This window comes from Rhinolophus sinicus, chromosome 3 (genome assembly GCF_057876585.1).
Source record: "Rhinolophus sinicus isolate RSI-liver-muscle chromosome 3, RSI-T2T, whole genome shotgun sequence".
In the NCBI taxonomy this organism is placed as follows: Eukaryota; Metazoa; Chordata; class Mammalia; order Chiroptera; family Rhinolophidae; genus Rhinolophus; species Rhinolophus sinicus.
In genome coordinates, this window is record NC_142503.1 from 151395681 (window position 1) to 151414033 (window position 18353).

The following is an 18353-nucleotide window of genomic DNA, read 5'->3' on the forward strand; positions in this document are numbered from 1 at the left end:
ACAATTATAATACACGTGCACGTGTGAATATGGTAGATTTTAATCCATTTATACATTCTTCCCCAGGAGGATAATAAAGGTAACAATATTAGCTTTTGTTAATTAAGGATGACTGTGGTAATTCCTAAGGTAACCACTAAGAAAATAAAACAGAGTGTGACCACAATGAGATGCCACTTAACACCAACTAGGATGACTGTAATAAAAAAGGCAGATAATATGTGTTGGCAAGGACGTGGAGAAATTGGAACCCTCATATATTGCTGATAGGAATGTAAAATTCTGCAGCCACTGTGGAAAATATGTTTGGTGGTTCCTCAAGAAGCTAATCATAGAATTACTGTATGAGCTAGCAATTCCACTGTTAGATATACTATATCCAAAATAATCGAAAACGGACTCAGGCACTTGTATATGAATGCTCATAACAGCATTATTCACAGTGGCCAAAAGATGGAAAGAATTTGAGTGTCCATCAAGAGATGAATGAACAAACAATTTTAGAATTTTAGGAATCTTCTTTGCTTCTGGGAATTTATTTCTTTCATAATTTCTCTTCCCTGTATCCTTTGTTCTCCTTTTCTGGAACTTCTATTAGACATTTTGCTTCTAGGATTGACCCTTTATAACTCCTACCTGTTCTCTCATATATATAATTTTTCTTTTTGTCCTACATCCTGGAAGATTTTCTTGCTTTTGTCTTTCAATCTTTCGATTGAATTTTAATTTAAGAAATCATTTTAATTTCTAAGCAATCTTTGCTTTTCTTCATAGCATCCTTTCCCTCTTATAAGGATGCAGTATCCTATTTAATTTCTGAGGATATTAGGGGTTTAAAATATTTTTCCCCTTCTGTTTGTCAAATTATCTTTGTTCTCTATAGTCATTTTTTTTAAATGTTCATCTTGGTCTCCTTCATGTTACAGGTTTTCCTCAAATAGCCGATATGTCTTAATTGTCAATAAATGTTTTTAAATGGTATAGTATAAAACTAAATATGAAGTCTGTGTAATAAGGTGATGCATACTGCCAGGCAGGTATAGGCAGGTGGAACCTACAAGTGTAAGTGTTCAAATGTGAAGTATTCAGTGTGGGTTGTCACACCAGCTCCTCTAGTCTCCTCAGCTAGTTCAGTGGGTTTCTTTTCACAACTCCCTGCGCTTGTTTTTAGCATAGGACTTCAAAGCCGAGATGCCATATATTCTTTACATGGTGAAGAGGGGCAAGCAGAGGTTTGACCATGCCACATATAGACTTACAATTACAGAACCGCTTCCTTTTTCATTTCTCCATTTTTCTTTTTTCTTGGCCTCCCTTGTCTTTGGTCTGAGTCTCTTGGATTCTGCAGGGCATATCAACTTCCTCACTGGTGCAGCCCCTCTGGTTGTATTTTATGGTGTAGCTTTTGTTCACTCTGAAACAACAGTCACTAGTTCTCTATCTGATTTCTGTTTTCAGACTTTTGGTGTAATAACTCGCTTGCTGATGACCTACTGCCATTTTCTTATTGTTTTGGGTTTGTAACTTTTTGATTATGTTATTGTTTGTTGGGGGGGGATGTTGGAGATGAAACACATGTGGCTAAGTCTGTTATCTTCTACTGGATGGGAATATTTAGTTGAACAATTTTTTAAAGAATGCTTTCTGTATGAAGATCCTCTTAAATGTTCATCTTTGAGAAAAAAATGCTAGAACTTTAGATGTTCTAAAACATGAACTCAATGTTGAGATGTTTAAATAATTTTGATTCAGTAGGTGGCACTCTTTCCTAGTTTAACTCAATCCTAAATTAGTGTTTGACTGCTTCAGAGTAGAAAGATTGTTATTTATCCTTATACAAATAAATAAGGTTTCAGAGTTTGGTCACTACCAACTTTGACCAATTTATCTTTTCAGATCTTAAAAAATTTGAACAAATTTAAAAACAAAGCTACTAAGCTAAAATCTCGAAATAATCTTTCCAAATTTCTGAAACAGCTGTGTAATAGTGATTTATGCTCTATCAAAAGTTAAAAAAATAATTTAAATATTACCAGAAGCCCTGAGTATGAAAAGCATTCAGTCAAGTTGTCAAATACATACATACATATATATATATATATATATATATATATATATATATATATATACACACACACACACACACACACACACATAAGTATCTTTTTCCCCTTTCTTCTGTCTCCCTCTCTCACTCCGGTTTAAGCCGTTGTTTCTTAGTCTCGCTGTGTATGGCCTATGCTGGTATTATGAGCCTTGCGCTCACCCCGGCTGAGGCAGTTGGTCACCAGCTCACAGCAGCTCTCAATGGCATCACACGGTAGCCCACGGCAGCACACAGCAGCCCACGCCAACCTCTGGCTGCTCACAGCAGCCCAGCTCCAGGGAGAGCTGTTGTTCACAATCTTAGCTGTAGAGGGCGCAGCTCACTGGCCCGTGTGGGAATCGAACAGGCAACCTCGGTTTAGGAGCACAGTGCTCCAACCACCTGAGCCACCTATCCAGCACTCAAATATTTTTAAAATCTTCTTTTATTACATGGGCAGTTTCATTTCATTTTCTTCTTTCTTCATCTATAACCTCACTTCTAAATATTCCCCAAACATATCAATATTAGTTTATAACCTATACACTAAATAAAATACAGTCTCTGTTTGCAACTGTGTAACCCAAAATCATGGTCAATATTCACATTAAGCAATTAAATACTAATATAGTGTAGGGAAACATTTAATGTTTTCGAAAACTTTACATGACCTACAAGCAGGTACATGGAAACGTCTTTACTTCCCATTCTGAATTTGCAAATAATTTACCAGTATGTAAATCACACTTGAAATTTTAATAGTCACAGTGTTTCCATATAAATCTTATTAGGTCTGAAGCAAACCATGACTTGTTAGAGCTCTAAGGGACTTTGAGGATAACATAGCCTAACTTTTTAATGATCAGAAACTTGTGAACTTCTTTTTATTGCTAACCTTTTAGAAATTATGTATATTAAAAACAGCATTGAAAAAGCATTCCAAAAAGAGTTAAAACAACTTACTGTAAAAATTCAGTGTTAAACTTGTGACCAACTTTGACCAACTATGTAAAAATACTGGTAATTAACAGACTAAAGTATTTTTGAGAATAATTGTCAGTCATCTGGATCCCTCATTTGTGACATTAGGCTTTCATTAACATGGTGGTTTACTCTTTAATTTTTCTACAGTTTTATTTTAAACATATACTTTCACAGACCAGATGGCTTCAAACATGCCCAGAATTTGGCCAGATAGCCAGAAATGTTTCAGGATACTTGAAGTTGCAAATGCTTGTCTACAAAATTCAAGGCATTCTTGTTAGTTTATAATTTGTTATGTCCATTTTTTGTAAACCGAGCCATACAGATAATATTAGTGCTTGATAATTCAAATATATCTTGAAGGTTGCATTCCAAAGACAATCAGAGAAACATAAAAATTGATAAGCATTCATAAAAATTGTAGTCTTTTGAGATTATTGTCTCACCAAACAGCTCCTCAATTTTTCAAAATCTATGATTCCATTGACTTCAAAACAGTTTAATAGTAGGAAATAAGTGCTGTGTCTAATGACTCTTTACTCTTTCTATTTCTTTGTTTTTCTGTCTCTGTGTATGTATTATAATAAAGATTATTACTTTTCAAACTAAATGCAACAGTCTATTTGCAATCTTGTAACCTGAAATCAAATTATATATATATATATATATATATATAATTTTAATGAGGATCTGTACTGTCTCAATTAAATCAGCGCTGTTGTGAAATCTACAACATTTTCCTTTCAGTTTCAAGTTCCAGTGATATCTTGATACATTACATAAGAAAGTAAAATGTTGAGAAACATTCAGCGTTTTGACTAGTGTATCTCTTAGATCCTTTTAATTCATCCCCAAATTTTCATCTGAGGAAATAGTTTAGTAAATATTTTCAACAAGTTCCCATGATCTTCCTCTATCATTGCATTAAATTTCCAAACTGCTTCATTTTCTTCCAAAGAGCCCACAAAGCTGACCACATACTCAGTTACTCTCACTAGCAAATTTTATACAGTTGTGAAGTATGAAATGGATGGTGGGCATAACAGTCTTCTCCTCTGACCTTGGTAATTTGGAGACATTTTCCTTTTTCCCATTTATTGGAGGTGACCCATGAATTCCACTCAGTATTTGCATGTTTACAGCAAGCTCCTCAAATTCCTGCCTACCAGCTAGCTAGGCACTGCTGACCCATGTTGTAGGCTAATTTGGTAAACATTTTGCTGCAGTTTCAGGAAGGCAGAATTTAGTTTGAAATATATGTTGGATAACCCTGATCTTTCCACAGGTGAGTCAAATTAATTTTTGGAAGAGTTCAAGTGATTTGATTAAGATCAAGGATTTATGATTTCTCAGTGGCAAAACTGAGAGTAGAACCCCAATCTCCTTGTTCAATCAGTTCAATAAATATTTATTGAGTGACATTTTTCTACTAAAGAGAGAAGGACATTATATAGTATTTTTTTGACATTAGTTTTCTGGAAAAGACAGGTATGTATTTAAATAATTATAATACTTATAATAAAAGTATATACAAAGATTGAAGAGGGTTTAAAGGGGGAGTGATTATTAGCTCTACCATGGGAGTGGGGGAGAGAGGTAAGGAAATGCTCCACGGAGGAGGGCTTTGAGGACTAGATAAGAGTTTGCTAAGCAGATAAAGCAGGGGTGAGGGATTAGGAGGAGAGGGGGAGGGTATTTTGAGACAGAAGGAATAGTAGGTGAAAAAGCAGGAAGATATTGGAACAGTACATTGTTTTCTGGAGAACTATAAGAAATTTGAGAAGTCTAAGCGCAGGGGCAGGGAACAGGGTGTGAAGGGGTGGTATGAAATAGCACTGCAGAATCTGAATTTTGAAGCGCTTTATTTGCCAAGCTAAGGATTTAGGTCTTTATGCTGATGGTGATGGAGGGTTGTTGAAGGATTTTAAACAACTTAGTGTCCCAAGCAGTTTCTGCCATATTCTGATAGTGGTTTAAGGTTAAATCCGGAGTGGTATGGTGATAGTGGTGGGAGCTGGAGCATAGAAATCAAGAAATTATTGTATGTAATTCAGGTGAGAGAGATCTCCCACCCCAATAATCTACCATTATTCCCCTAAATACAACCTCATTTCACCTGTTTTCTTAGCCTCACACCTTTTCTGCTCTGGGCTTCCCCGCCTTTGATTTGTTGCCCATCTAATAACCGCCCTGCTGTCATGTTAGTGACCATTCTGAGTTTTAAAATCTCTCTCTTCTAATTACTCTCCACCCAGCCATTTCAAAAACCTGTTATCTTAGCAGGTGGCCTTACCTCACATTTCACAGAGAAATCAAGGTCATTCAATGAGCCAAGTCCTCAGTGTTCCCCCTGAAGCTAACACACTTAATTCATTTGTACAATCACTTCCTCCTCCTCCTCACCTGTTTCAATGAAAGGACTCTCCTTTCTTCTATCCAAGGCTAATTCTTCCATCTGAGCTTTGAATCCCATTTCCTGTGCCTCCACTGAGCATCCCTTTATTTTCATTATCTTTCATCTCTCTTTTTATGCTGACGCTTTTCCCTTCATTTCTATCCTTCTAGATAGGTGTCCTATCCTTTTCCATTTACTACCAATTTCAAGAAAAATACTGGTCATTGTCTAACTACACTGCTCAGTCCTTTCTAAACCAGGGTTTTTCAACTTAATATTACTGGCATTTTGGACCAGATAATTCTTTGTTGTGAGGGGCTGTTCTGTGCATTGCAGGATGTTTAGCAGCATCCCTGACCTATATTCACTAGATGCTAGTAGCATCTTCCCAGTGGTGACAACCCAAAATATCTGTGGAAATTGTTAAATAACCCCTGTGGGTCAAAATCACCCCAGCTGAAAACTGTTCTAAAATATAGGACAGTTGCTGAAGCTGCTGTTGTTTACAGATATCCTTATTGCCAAATTAATGGACATTTCATATTGTTGATAACCCACTTTGATACTGAAACTCTTTTTCTTACTTGGCCTATTCCCTACTTCTCTTGGTTGTTCTCCCTTTGCTCTGGCCCATCCATATCCTTCTGGAACTTCTTTTCATTCTTCAACTCTTAAAATGTCAGACTTCCCCAGATATCTGTCTCTTCTCACTTATACTCTGGGTGACTTCATTCAAAAATTTCGATTCAGCTATCACATGTAAGTTAGAGTCCAAATCTCTGTCTTCAGTCCAGACCTCTTTTCTGGGCTCCAGACCCATATATCCAATAGCTTACTGGAATCTTTACTTTGAGTAAATATCAGATAACTCAAACTCAACTTGCCCAATAAAGGAGTAGTTGTTTCCTTTCTCTGAACCTTTTTCCTCATGCTGCCCCCAACCAAAAGTCCCAAACCCAAAAAGTTGGGTTTTGCAAGCCTGTGTTTCTTTATTAAATGGCACTACCACCCCATATATCCAATTAGTTATTAAGTCTTCTTATCTCTTGAATCTGTGCCTTCTCATTCTCATTTCCACCATCCTCCTCACTTTTACCTGCCATTCCAACTGGTCTTCACCCCTTTACTCTTGCTCCTCTCCAATCCACCCTCTATTTAGTTTATAAATTGGATCTCTTAATAATCAAATCTATTATTGCTCTGATTGATTTCCTTTAATGGCTCCCATTATTTTAAGTATAAAATTGTTCTAACACCTTATCCTAGCAAACACAATCTTACTTAAGTTAGTCCATTTCTATCTACTTTTTTTCTCGCAACTCTTTATAATTTCCCCATGATACATTCAGTAGCTCCCAGTAGAGAATTTGCTTCATGCTGTTTCAGGTACAGGATGCTGTACCTTAGCATGTGCTCATCTTTCTGCCTGGAATGCCCTCTCGTTTTATTTAACATCTTTATTAATGTTGCAAAATTTAGTTTAAACATCACTTTAGTTTAAATATACTGTTAGTTTGACTACTGTGTTCTACCTTTGTATTCTCAGAGCACTATTACACCATCCTATCCCTTCCACATGATAGTGTAAATAATAGATTTGCTTTCTGGGTCTCATAAAACACTGCAAGTAAGGCAGTGATTATTTATTTAGTACTCACAGGGCCCAGCACAATGTCTAGCACATTCTAAGTACTTGATAAATGTTAGTTAAACAGAATACTAAAGACCTAGACTAGTGCAGAGTATGGAGAGGAATGGGTTGATTTTTGATATTTGAGATATTTGAGAGGCAGACATGGAAGGACTTATATAATAGATTGATTAGAGGTAGAACGTGAGGAAGAGGGAGTAATCAAAGATGACCTTGGGGTGTCTAGTTAGATAACTTGGTCCTGTTGACTGAGGCAAGAAAGGCTGAGATGGATCTGGTGTAAATACAATATACGTGCATTTATTTATTTATTTATTTATTTATTTATTTATTTATTTATTTATACATGATGTGTTAGAGATGCTTGTGGGAGATAAAAGTGGAAATGACATATATAACAAACAGCCTTATGGGTTTACTCAGTCTGTGCTGTCCAATAGATACATAATGTGAGCTACAAATGTAATTTCTAGTAGCCATTTTTTAAAAAGTGAAAGAAACAGGTAAAATTAATTTTAATAGTATATTTTATTTAACCCTGGGGTTTCTCAACTGTGCTATTAACATTTTGGGCCAGGTGATTCTTTGTTGTGGAGAGCTATCCTGTGCATTGTAGGATGTTTAGCAGCATCCCTGGGCCTCTTATTAGTAGATGCCAGTAGCTACACACACCTCACCCTAAGTTGTGAGAACCAAATTGTCTCCAGATACTGCTGAATGTCCCGGGGGGAGGGGCAAAATCATCCAGGTTTGGAACCACTGATTTAACCCAATATATCCAAAATATTATTTCAACATGTAATTAACATTAACAATTATTGAGATTTTTACAATGTTTATATTGTATCTTTAAAATTGAATATATATGGTTTTCACTTACAGCATTTCTCAATTTGTACCAGCTACATTTCACATGCTCAACAGCTATATGTGGCTAGAGCCTACTTTATTGAGGAGAACAGCTTTAGAAAAGCTGTCAAGAGCTTTAGAAAAAATGTTAGGTCTGGAAATATAGAAACAGTAGGTCTGGAAAAGTACAACTCTGAGAAGCTAAGAGTCGATAACAGTTAAAACCATGGCAGTAGATGAGAAGTCCAGACAGAATTTTACATTTAGAGTGAGAAAAGAGGAGGATTGAGGAAAAATCCTAGTACAATGCTCTTCTAGTTTCCGCATAGAATCTGCTATCCTTCTTATTATTTTAAAATATTTTCTTCACTGAACAAAATGGAGAACATGAGTGAACAAAAGAAAAGGTATTGAGAAAAAGTTGATGACAAAAGGAATTAATATTTATTAAGCACTTAATTGGTAAATAATGTCTGAAGCATTATATAAAATGTATTTTATCTCACAAAAAAACCCTTTGAGGTAAATAATATTATCTCAATTTATAGAGGAGGAAATTGATAATTTTTTGTTTTATATATGCTTCTTCTAAATTGAGGTATATTTGACATTTATTTTTTTGGAAATAGATTTATAAAAGACTAATACATCAGACAGCTAATTGGTATCACTGGGATTTGAAAGGAAGTCTGATTCCAAAGCCTACATCCTCCTAATGCACACAATGAAACTTTTGCTGTCTACTGATTTTTATAAAATGAGGCGTGTGTGATTGTACAGACAGTTCCCGGGAAATCTATGACCACTATTGATCTGATTCTGGAAGCAGATTCATCTTAACACTTAGCTGCCATGATCTTGGTCATCACCGAGTATGATTTGGGTATCATTTGTCATTAAACACTAAACCATGATGTTTTTGTTTAATTGTACCGTAAGTATGGTCAATAATTCTGTAGTTAGTTGTAATCTTTAGTTACGAAAAAATTAGCTAAGACTTGTGTAGTCAGTGTTTTGCTTAAATACCGAACGCACAATCACCAAGGAAAATAAAATACTGTAACAAGCTTCAGGACACCATTCAGCTTCACGAACAGACCGATAAAGCGAGTACAAAGGGGGAGGGCCGGGAAGGAAGGGGCGGGGCAGTGAGAAACAATCTGAGCAAGCGCAGAAACAAACAGATGTTAATAGAGGCGTGAAGGCTACAGCGCTCTCACTTTCCGAATTGTCGTAAAGCCTCGGAGTGTCGTGCTTGCTTGGTAGAGGAGGGATTGGTAAGGCGGCGGCGGCGACGGTAGCGGCAGAACAGCAGTAGTGGCGGCGACGGTGGCGAGGTTTTCTGTCTGTGCAGCAAAGAAACGCCCGCAGCTTCGGGGAAGCAGTTCCTGTGGGACCAAGTTAGGCATCTGAACCCAAGTCGGGTGAGCTGGGCCGAACCAGGCGCTGCAGCTCGTACAGTTTTGGTGGCGGTGACAGACGCTGCTCTTGACTATAGGGGCCTATTAGGCCGAGATCTGAGGCGCAGATCATTGGCTCTCGACACATCCTTTTCCGCCCTTATATCTCCTGTCTGCCTTCCTGGGCCAGTGATTCCAGGACCCTGGGAAGAGAGGGTGGCTAATGATTAAGGTGAGGGGGCCAGGGGGGAGGGGATCGATTGGAGGCCGCGCGTGCGCGCAACGGGGGAGGGGCCGGCCTGGAGGGGAGAAAGAGGAAGGGCTGCGGCCGCGGAAGGCTGGGGTCGGCGACCGGCCGGTGATTGCTGGCTGCGTAATGACTTAGGGTCTGGGTCTCCGCGGAAGATCTAATTGTGTTTGAGCGAAGCATTCGTCTACAGACACACCCACACCCCACTCTGTAAGGGAATGTGGGTAAGGGGATTTCTTTTTCGACTCTACCTAGAGTCTTAGGATGGGGGCTGAGGACCGAGGCGTGGGTGTGATATTTGACAATGGAGTGATGAAGGTAACCCGCACCCGGGGGTGTTGGAGGGCGCTAAGTCAGCCTTCACGGTTGGGGAGTTGCCTTCTTATGTGATCAAGGGAACGTCCCCGGAACAGCAGAAATACAGACGCGTTAGGTTTTCTATAGAGTTGGCTTGGTCATTAAAAAAAAAAAAGCTTGATGTCCTTATTGTCCTTAGATAATTTATCAATCAGTGGCAATGCTGTAGTGGAAATAGCTGTTCTATACGGCAGAAATAGAGGGTTTTCACAGTAGTTGTTAAGTAGGTTATAATAGATCTTTACAGATACTTCTTAACGCAAGTCTTAAGTTTTAACGTTTTAAAAATACCAGGAAGTATAGGGTATTCATTTAATTTGTTCATGTTTGTAGTGTGGAATGACTCCATTGTATTGTATGCTTTCCTGTTTCTTGATTTATGTGCAGTATGAATTTAGGACTCTGAAGTAGTAAGATGCCAACCAACATAGACTTTATAGTTCCTACACCTATTGAACCTAACTTAATCCAAACTTTATTTCATTTGTTATTTTATGTTTAATTTTCTTGTTTTAGGGACATCTTCAACTAAAAAGAACAGACTGGGGAAAAGCTAAAGTTCCATTTCCTTTCCCACTTTTGTTTGTGTCATTGCTTTCAAATGTTACAATGTAATTTAAATATTACACAGAAGTTGTATAATACTGGTTTTACTTAGCTTTATAAGGGTGAAGATCTACATTTTGATAGTTTGTTACTCTATGTATTTAAGTAAAAATTTTCATGTCATAAGTAAACCATGTTTCTAATTCTAAACAGTCCTTGCTTGTGAGACAAAACAGGATGAGAAAGAAGCCCTTTACTCGAAAAAATCTTTAAAAAATTTTTTTTTAAAGCCTTGTATTATTTTACGTTAGTCTGTCTCTTGTCATTTAACTTAGGACAAATGACATCTCTCTTGCTCATTTGTTTGCTGCCTAAGATACAGAGTAGTATTCTATGAACTAGTGAGCATGTTTATGAATCGGTCTGAACAATATTGTATGAAAAACTAGAAAGAGTCTCTTCTTGTTTGTCAGGGGTGCTCCATCTTATATATGTGGATTCTTCCGTCACTTTTTTCCTTTTGTTTGGTGTCTGTTGGTCACTTGCATGTTAGTTCTGTCACCGGAGTTGGTTTTTGAAGAAGGATATAATCTCATTTTGGTGAAAAATACATTATACTTGACAAATTTTACATCAGTACTTTATTTCTACAGATAATTGAAAAATAGCTATAGTGATGTTTTAAAATACAAGAATGGCAATTTACTACATGTCTAAAACAAAGGTATAGTCAGCAGATATTCCTAAATAGTCATTTTTACTTTAAAATGTGGAATAAAAATCTCACTGAATCAAGTTAGATTTTTTTAGATGTTTCTTTAATTTTAGAGTTTCTGTAACATGATTTACTTAGAGCGTAATTATATGTGCTTCTGTTTTGACTTTTACCCCGGTGGGCTAGGATTTCAATGAGGGGGGATGACAATACTAAAAATGGTAGTAATTAAAGTATGTTATAACTTGACATTAATATTCTATTGGTGACATGTTATGAAAGAGTATAGGGCTAGAGACAGGAGATCTGGATTTTAGATCTAGCTTTGCTTGCTAGTCATTAGATCTGTAACTATTGATAACCATCCTGGACTTCAGATCTTTCTCAACTTTTAAATGAGAAGTGTCGGATAGATAACTAGTCCCTAGGCCTTAAATTTAATGATTTGTATTTTTAGTTAGGTATTTCTGGTGTTTATTGTTGTATTCATCATGATCCAATCTCCAGAAAGAAATGCTATACTGAGAGTATAAATTCCTTCATAATACATAGTGTACATTAGAAAAAGAAAACTATGATGAAGCCATGTTTGTTGTTCCAGGTAATGGTTCTGTCCCATTGTAGATATTACTCATGATTTAATAGCTCTTATATGATACTAAAAAATGAAACTTTATTTTACTCTTGATAATGCTCTTTAAATCATCCTGAATAATTTTTCTTTCAGAAACCTGTGATCGATCACTGTTCAGTAAAAGTCCAGAATTACATTTGAATGCCACGCACCTCTGTTCTTTCTTTCCTGTATCCCAGATTCTTGCAAATAGCTGGCCCAAGTTTCTGCAGGTACTCTAAACCATTACACGAGGAGTGAGCCACAAATGTTTAAAAACAAATATTACTGAGCTTACATTTTTAATAGAGGTACTGCATTATCATTTAGTCACTTGGTAAGTATTTATTGAATGTCTCATGTTCTTGGCATTGTCTTGGTCTTCAGTGAAGAAGGCACTCTGCACTTAGTGGAGTGAACACTAGCTGGGGGAAACGGATAATAAACAGAATAGTTTTAGGTAGTGATTAGTGCCTTGTGAAAATAGGACTATGTAATGGAGAATGAATGGAAGTGGAGCTCTACTATGGATTGAGTGGTTAGAGAGGGCCTCTTTTTAGAGGAAATATTTGATTTGCGATCAGTGACTAGAAAGAATCAGCCATAGTGACAATCTGGAGGAAGAGTGCTGCAGACAAAGAAAACAGCAAATGCATTAAATTGGGTTTGATTCTGGAGAATCTACAAGTGAAAATTGTTTGCTTTGTCTGTTAAACCTTTTCATAATTGCTGATAGACAATGTAAAAAGAAAGGTGAACTATATTTTACGTGTAGCAGTCAGATGTACTGTGTTGACCTTGTTTAAATCCTTACTCAAATCAATTGTAAAACGGCATTTTTGAAACACTTTGAGGGAAATTTAAATATGGATGGGTGTTAGATGATATCAAGGAATTACTGTTAATTTTGTTAGGGATGATAATGGCATTATGTTTATGTAAGAAAACACCCATATTTTTGGAGACTGAAGATTGAGGAAGAGGAATAAGATGCCTTGTATTTGTTTAAAAATACTCGAGAGCCAGAAAGGGGTGAGGGAGATGAGTTAGATGAAGCAAGTGCGGCATAAGCTTGATAATTGTTGAGTTGGGGTGATAGGTAGATGGCTATTAATAATACTGTTCTCTGCTTTTGTGAGGTTTGAAAATGTTCACATTTAGAAATGTATTTAAAATAATTTATACCAGCATTTTTTGAACAAATATTAGTGTTATATTTTAGACACTGTGTCAGTGCTTGAGTTATAACAAAGAGCAGGACCTTTAGGCCTGCCTCTGAGGAGCTGATGGTTTGATGGAGGAAGGAAGAGCCCCTCAGGGTGGACTGTGTTAACATGGAATCTAGGTTTTTGTGTTTCCCTGAGGGTATGCAGGATCAGCATATTGGTGTTTATGTGGTTTCTTAAATAATATTTTTCCTTTTCTAGAAAAATTACAAATTTGAAGAAAATCTACACGGAATTTCTTACGTGCCAGTCTGTGTCACTGTTCTAGTCATTTCCCTTATTCGGGATGTGCAATAGGGCATTGGAAGAAATCACTTGTTTTCACCATCTTTTAACATCACCAAAATAAATTTGCCTGTTTTAAACTTTATTTTGAAGTAATTTCAAACATGCAGAAAAGTAGAAAACAGTACTAAGAACTTTTAAATATTCTTTACTCAGGTTTACCAGTGTTTAACATTTTATCATATTCACTTTCTCATTCTTTTCTGACTCACTTCAGAGTAAATTGCATATATTATGGCCATCTCTAAACTTTCAACTGTATTTTCTTACATTATCAGTACAGTTACTAAATGCGGGAAATTTAACATTGATAAAACTGTACCTTTATCTAATGTATAGCCCCTATTCCAGTTTTGCCAATTTGTCTCAATAATAGCATTTGTTCCTTTATATCATTTTCCCCATAGGCTCCAGTCCAGGACTGCAAATTGCGTTTAGTTGTTGTATCATAGTTGCCTTTAATCTGAAATAGTGCCTTAGCCTTTCTCTTTCATTACATTAACATTTTTGAAGTATGTAGGCTACATATTTTATAGAATATTCCTCAATTTGGATTTGTCTGATGTTTCCTCATAGGTAGGTTCAGGTTATATATCATCAGCCGGGGATTTTATTTCCTTCTCAGGGTATGATGGGGAAGTACGTGTCATCAGTCTGCCCCTCACTGGTGATGTTAATTTTTAATTACCTGGCTATGGTGTTGTCTGGTTTCTTCACAGTTATTATTTTTCGCCTTGCACCTAATGAGCAATCTGTGGAGATAACTTTAACATAGTACAGGTATTCTGCTTCCAATCAGATCTTCTGTATCCTTATTAAATTTCCCTCCTGGATTTAACATTCATTGATCATTCTTGCCTGTACTGATCTTTACTTTGATGGTTGCAAGATGGTTATTTTTTAACTCCTCCATCTCCTTTAACTTATCAGTAGGCATACTATTGTAGGAAGAAGCATCCTTTTATCTGTGTATTACCACTATGGACTTATATACTTCCTGTTTTACTCAATGGATTAATGGGTTCATTACTGCTTTTATTTATTTTTATGCTCAAATTGTCCCAGGTTTGTTCAGTGGAAGCCTGTTCACCCTGGCTCCTGTGTCTAATTTGACATACTGTCATATGTTTTTTGTTTGTTTGTTTAGTGTTTCCTTCAAGATGTTCTAAGCTCATCGCGATACTTTCTGTCATAATCCTGGAATCAGCCGTTCTCCAAGGAGCCCTGGTTCCTTTTAGTGGGGAATACAACTTACTTTTGAGTTATCTATTTATATATAGCATTAATCTCTTCTTTCCTGGATCAGAACATCCTCTGAGAAACTAAATTTAAATTAGATTTTGATAGTGGGTTTATATTTCTATGAAAATTTTGTCTATGAAGTAACTACATAAATTAGCAGTTTATTATGTTTACCATAAAGCAACTATTATATTCTATTTTATTTTTCAAATAAATGATTCTGATTTGATCTTAATGATCAAATGAAATAGAAGAAAAAAATAAGATTATTTTACTTAGTGTTACTTTGTGTGGGGTGTGTGTGTGTGTGGTTTGTGTATGTGGAAGGGTTTTAACACAACTGTTGGAAAAAACCACTTAAGGTTTAAATACTTAACTGTTTACACACTTAAACTAAGTCATCAGACATTCTGGGCTGAAGGAAATTGTTGATTTTTAATGAAAATGTTTTATTGTAATGTAGAATAATATTTGTAAATGAGTGGAAACTTCAAGGCAGTTACTTTTACATCTTGGTATATTTCATACCCATTCTCTCACCAGTTCATGAGTATTTCCTTTATTCATTTATCTTTTAAACCTACGGTATGAGTGTTTTTCTAGGCAATATTTTGAATGATGTTTATTTTTGACCCAGTTAATATCTGTGCATGGTTTAAAAAGTTAGTGCCAAAAGTCTTATACTGAAAAACAGCAGTCCCCTAGACAACCCTCCTGATCTAGTTCTATTTCCTAAGCGGAAACACTTCCAGCTCTTAAAATTTTCTTTTCTGTTGTTTACCTTCATATTTGTAAATGGTATGCTTATATGTCTACTTATCCACTTTTGATGTCTGTTTTTTGTTTTTAAAAAATTATTTAAGGTAATACTAATGCATACAAAGGGTACCAAATTCACAAGGTACAAAGGGTGGGTGTACAGGGAAAAATAAGTCTTCTTGCTGTTCCTGTCTTCCTGCTACTTCTTTCCCCTGGTGATGTATCTCCTCTTAATATTTTATATGTATCTGCAGAGCACATGTTGTCAGTGGATTTTTGAAGGGGGTCTTCAAATGTTTCAGAAGGTCTGCTAGATTGAAATTATTTCATAGTAACAAGTTCTTCTTTGCTACTTAACTACGTTGACATTTGTCTGATGGTACAAACAGTGATGGGTAAAACTCCTGGCCCTGCAGTGCATGTCAAGACAGTGGCAAAAAACTGGACTAATAGTCATTATATTCCTTTTTTTTTTTTTTTAAGATTTTTTTTATTGGGGAAGGGGAACAGGACTTTATTGGGGAACAGTGTGCACTTCCAGGACTTTTCTCCAAGTCAAGTTGTTGTCCTTTCAATCTTAGTTGTGGAGGGTTCTGTTCAGCTTCAAGTTGTTCTTTCAGTCTTAGTTGTGGAGGGTGCAGCTCAGCTCCAGGTCCAGTTGCTGTTGCTAGTTGCAGGGGGCACAGCCCACCATCCCTTGCGGGAGTCGAACCGGCAACCTTGTGGTTGAGAGGACACGCTCCAACCAACTGAGCCATCCGGGAGCTCAGCGGCAGCTCAGCTTAAGGTGCCGTGTTCAATTTTAGTTGCAGGGGGCGCTGCCCACCATCCCTTGTGGGACTCGAGGAATTGAACTGGCAACCTTGTGGTTGAGAGCCCGCGCTCCAACCAACAACTGAGCCATCCGGGAGGCAGCTCAGCTCAAAGTGCCGTGTTCAATCTTAGTTGCAGGGGCAGAGCCCACCATCCCTTGCGGGACTCGAGAAATTGAACTGGCAACCTTGTGGTTGAGAGCCCACTGGCCCATGTGGGAATCGACCTGGCAGCCTTTGGAGTTAGGAGCACGGAGCTCTAACCGCCTGAGCCACCAGGCCGGCCCCCAGTCATTATATTCTTGATCTCCACACATTTACAGGAAAAAAGGTTTCATTTAAGAATATCCTTTATGAAGCAGTAAAATGTTAATTTTATTAATCTTGACCCTTGAGTACATGTCTTTTTAATATTTCATGTGACAAAATGGGAAGAATGTTATAAGGCCCTCTTACTGCATACCGAAGTATGATGCTTGTTTTGAAAAATACTTGTGTGACTGACTTGAGAGCTGGACTAGCAAACTAGTTGCTTTTTTTCATTTAATACTGCTTTTACGTGAAAGAATGACAAAGTAGTTATTTAAACTTGGGTATTTGTACATATTTTCTCAAAAATAGATGAAGTGAGCCCATCACTTCAGGAAAAACAACTGACAGTTTATTGCCAAGATCAAATTCAGGCTTTCAAGGGAAAATTAGAATTTTGGAAAACATTATCTGCCACTATGAGCTTGGCAGCTTCTCAGGACCTTCCTGACAGTATTGATGTGATATTAACAAATGTGTTTTTTTTCTTTTTTTCTTTTTTTGCTATTGTATAATAAAATGTGTCAGTGTTTGGAAGATCTGCCTAACTTGGTGGGCCAGCTTTTTTCAGTTGAGCAATGCATGATATTACAAAATCATGCTGTGGGTGAAAGATCTACTTAAGTATAAGATAGATTAGTAGTTTTTTAATGTAATGGTATGAAAAGTTTTATTGATACAGTTTCAGTTTCCACATTGCAACTAACCTTTACAAAATTACACTTACTAAGTTTTGACATAGTATCAAGGAAGAATAATATCCACATTTACCTGAAAAGGTTATTAAAAATATTTGGCCTTTTTCCAACTACATACTCGTGTGGAGCTGGATTTTCTTAATAGATTGAATACAGAAGCAGGTAGAAGAATCTGGTTTTCTTCTATTAAGCCAGGCATTAAAGAGGTTTGTAAAAATGTATTACAGTGCCAGTCTTCTTAATTTGGGGGGAAAACATATTCATAAATGTTACTTATATTAGAATGTAATAGGTTTACTATTGCTATTTTTAAATAATACATTTTTAAGCACTTATCAAGTTTATTTTCTCATACTGTATCAATAACTATAACCCGGGTACTAAAAGCTATTTGGGTTCCTCAGTTATTTTTAAGAGTAGAAAGGGGTTCACAAGTCATAAAGTTTTTTTGACTGCTTATGGAAAAGGAGTTCACACTTCTCTCTTCATCCTCTCTCCTAGTATAGTTGTATCACAATTTTAGATTTTCTTAAATAGCAATTCAGCTTGTATTTATTGAAAGCCAGCTATGTGTTCTAAGCTCTGGGGCACATAGTACTAATGAAAACAAAGACTTGGCTCTAATGGGAAAACAAGTAAATTTTACAGATGGTGATTATGGAACTAGCTGAACTGGAAAAAGAAGATAACAGGGTGGGATTAGTTTTTAAATATAAGGTGGTCAGGAATGATTAAGGAAACATTTGAGCGTAGACCTAAAGGAAGTGAAGGAGAGAGCCTTGTGGATATCTGGGGGACAAGCATTCTGGGCAGACTGAATAAAAAGCCCAGAAGTTGCGGCTGGAGTGGAGTAGATGGAAACGGTAGTCTCTGGGGACAAAGGTGACAAGGGCTTATGGCTTTCCGTTTAAGGAAATATTCTTGTATTAATTTTGATAACTTGTTACTTAATTTTTCCTTCGTTCTGTTTTTGGAGTTGTCAATCAGCTGATAGGATTTTGTTGCTATCTCTTACTAACTATTAGCTCCTTTTTTTTTGGTAGATTAAATAATTTTTTCCTTAATTATCAATTTAGTGGGGATTGCAAGGAAATTTGAGATAAAGATATGTGTATAAGTTACCATGTTTAAACACGATGTGAACTTTTGCTTTTGATCAATATAACAATTTTACCA

General features: G+C 36.5%; 1 protein-coding gene across 10 annotated transcripts in view; it reads left to right on the top strand.

Moving 5' to 3' along the window:
• Nucleotides 1–18353, top strand: part of RNF111 (ring finger protein 111) — a 97963-nt gene that overhangs the window by 5052 nt on the left and 74558 nt on the right. For 3 of the 10 annotated variants that reach the window (XM_019732283.3, XM_019732285.3, XM_074327658.2), the window contains exon 1: nucleotides 9197–9597. The exons of 1 other annotated variant lie outside the window; for it this stretch is intronic. The gene's annotated coding sequence lies outside the window, so the exon portion shown is untranslated. Of the gene's footprint in view, nucleotides 1–9195; nucleotides 9598–9732; nucleotides 9840–18353 lie in introns of those variants that run through there. 6 more of the 10 variants (XM_019732286.3, XM_019732287.3, XM_019732288.3 and 3 more) reach the window with 3 other exon arrangements.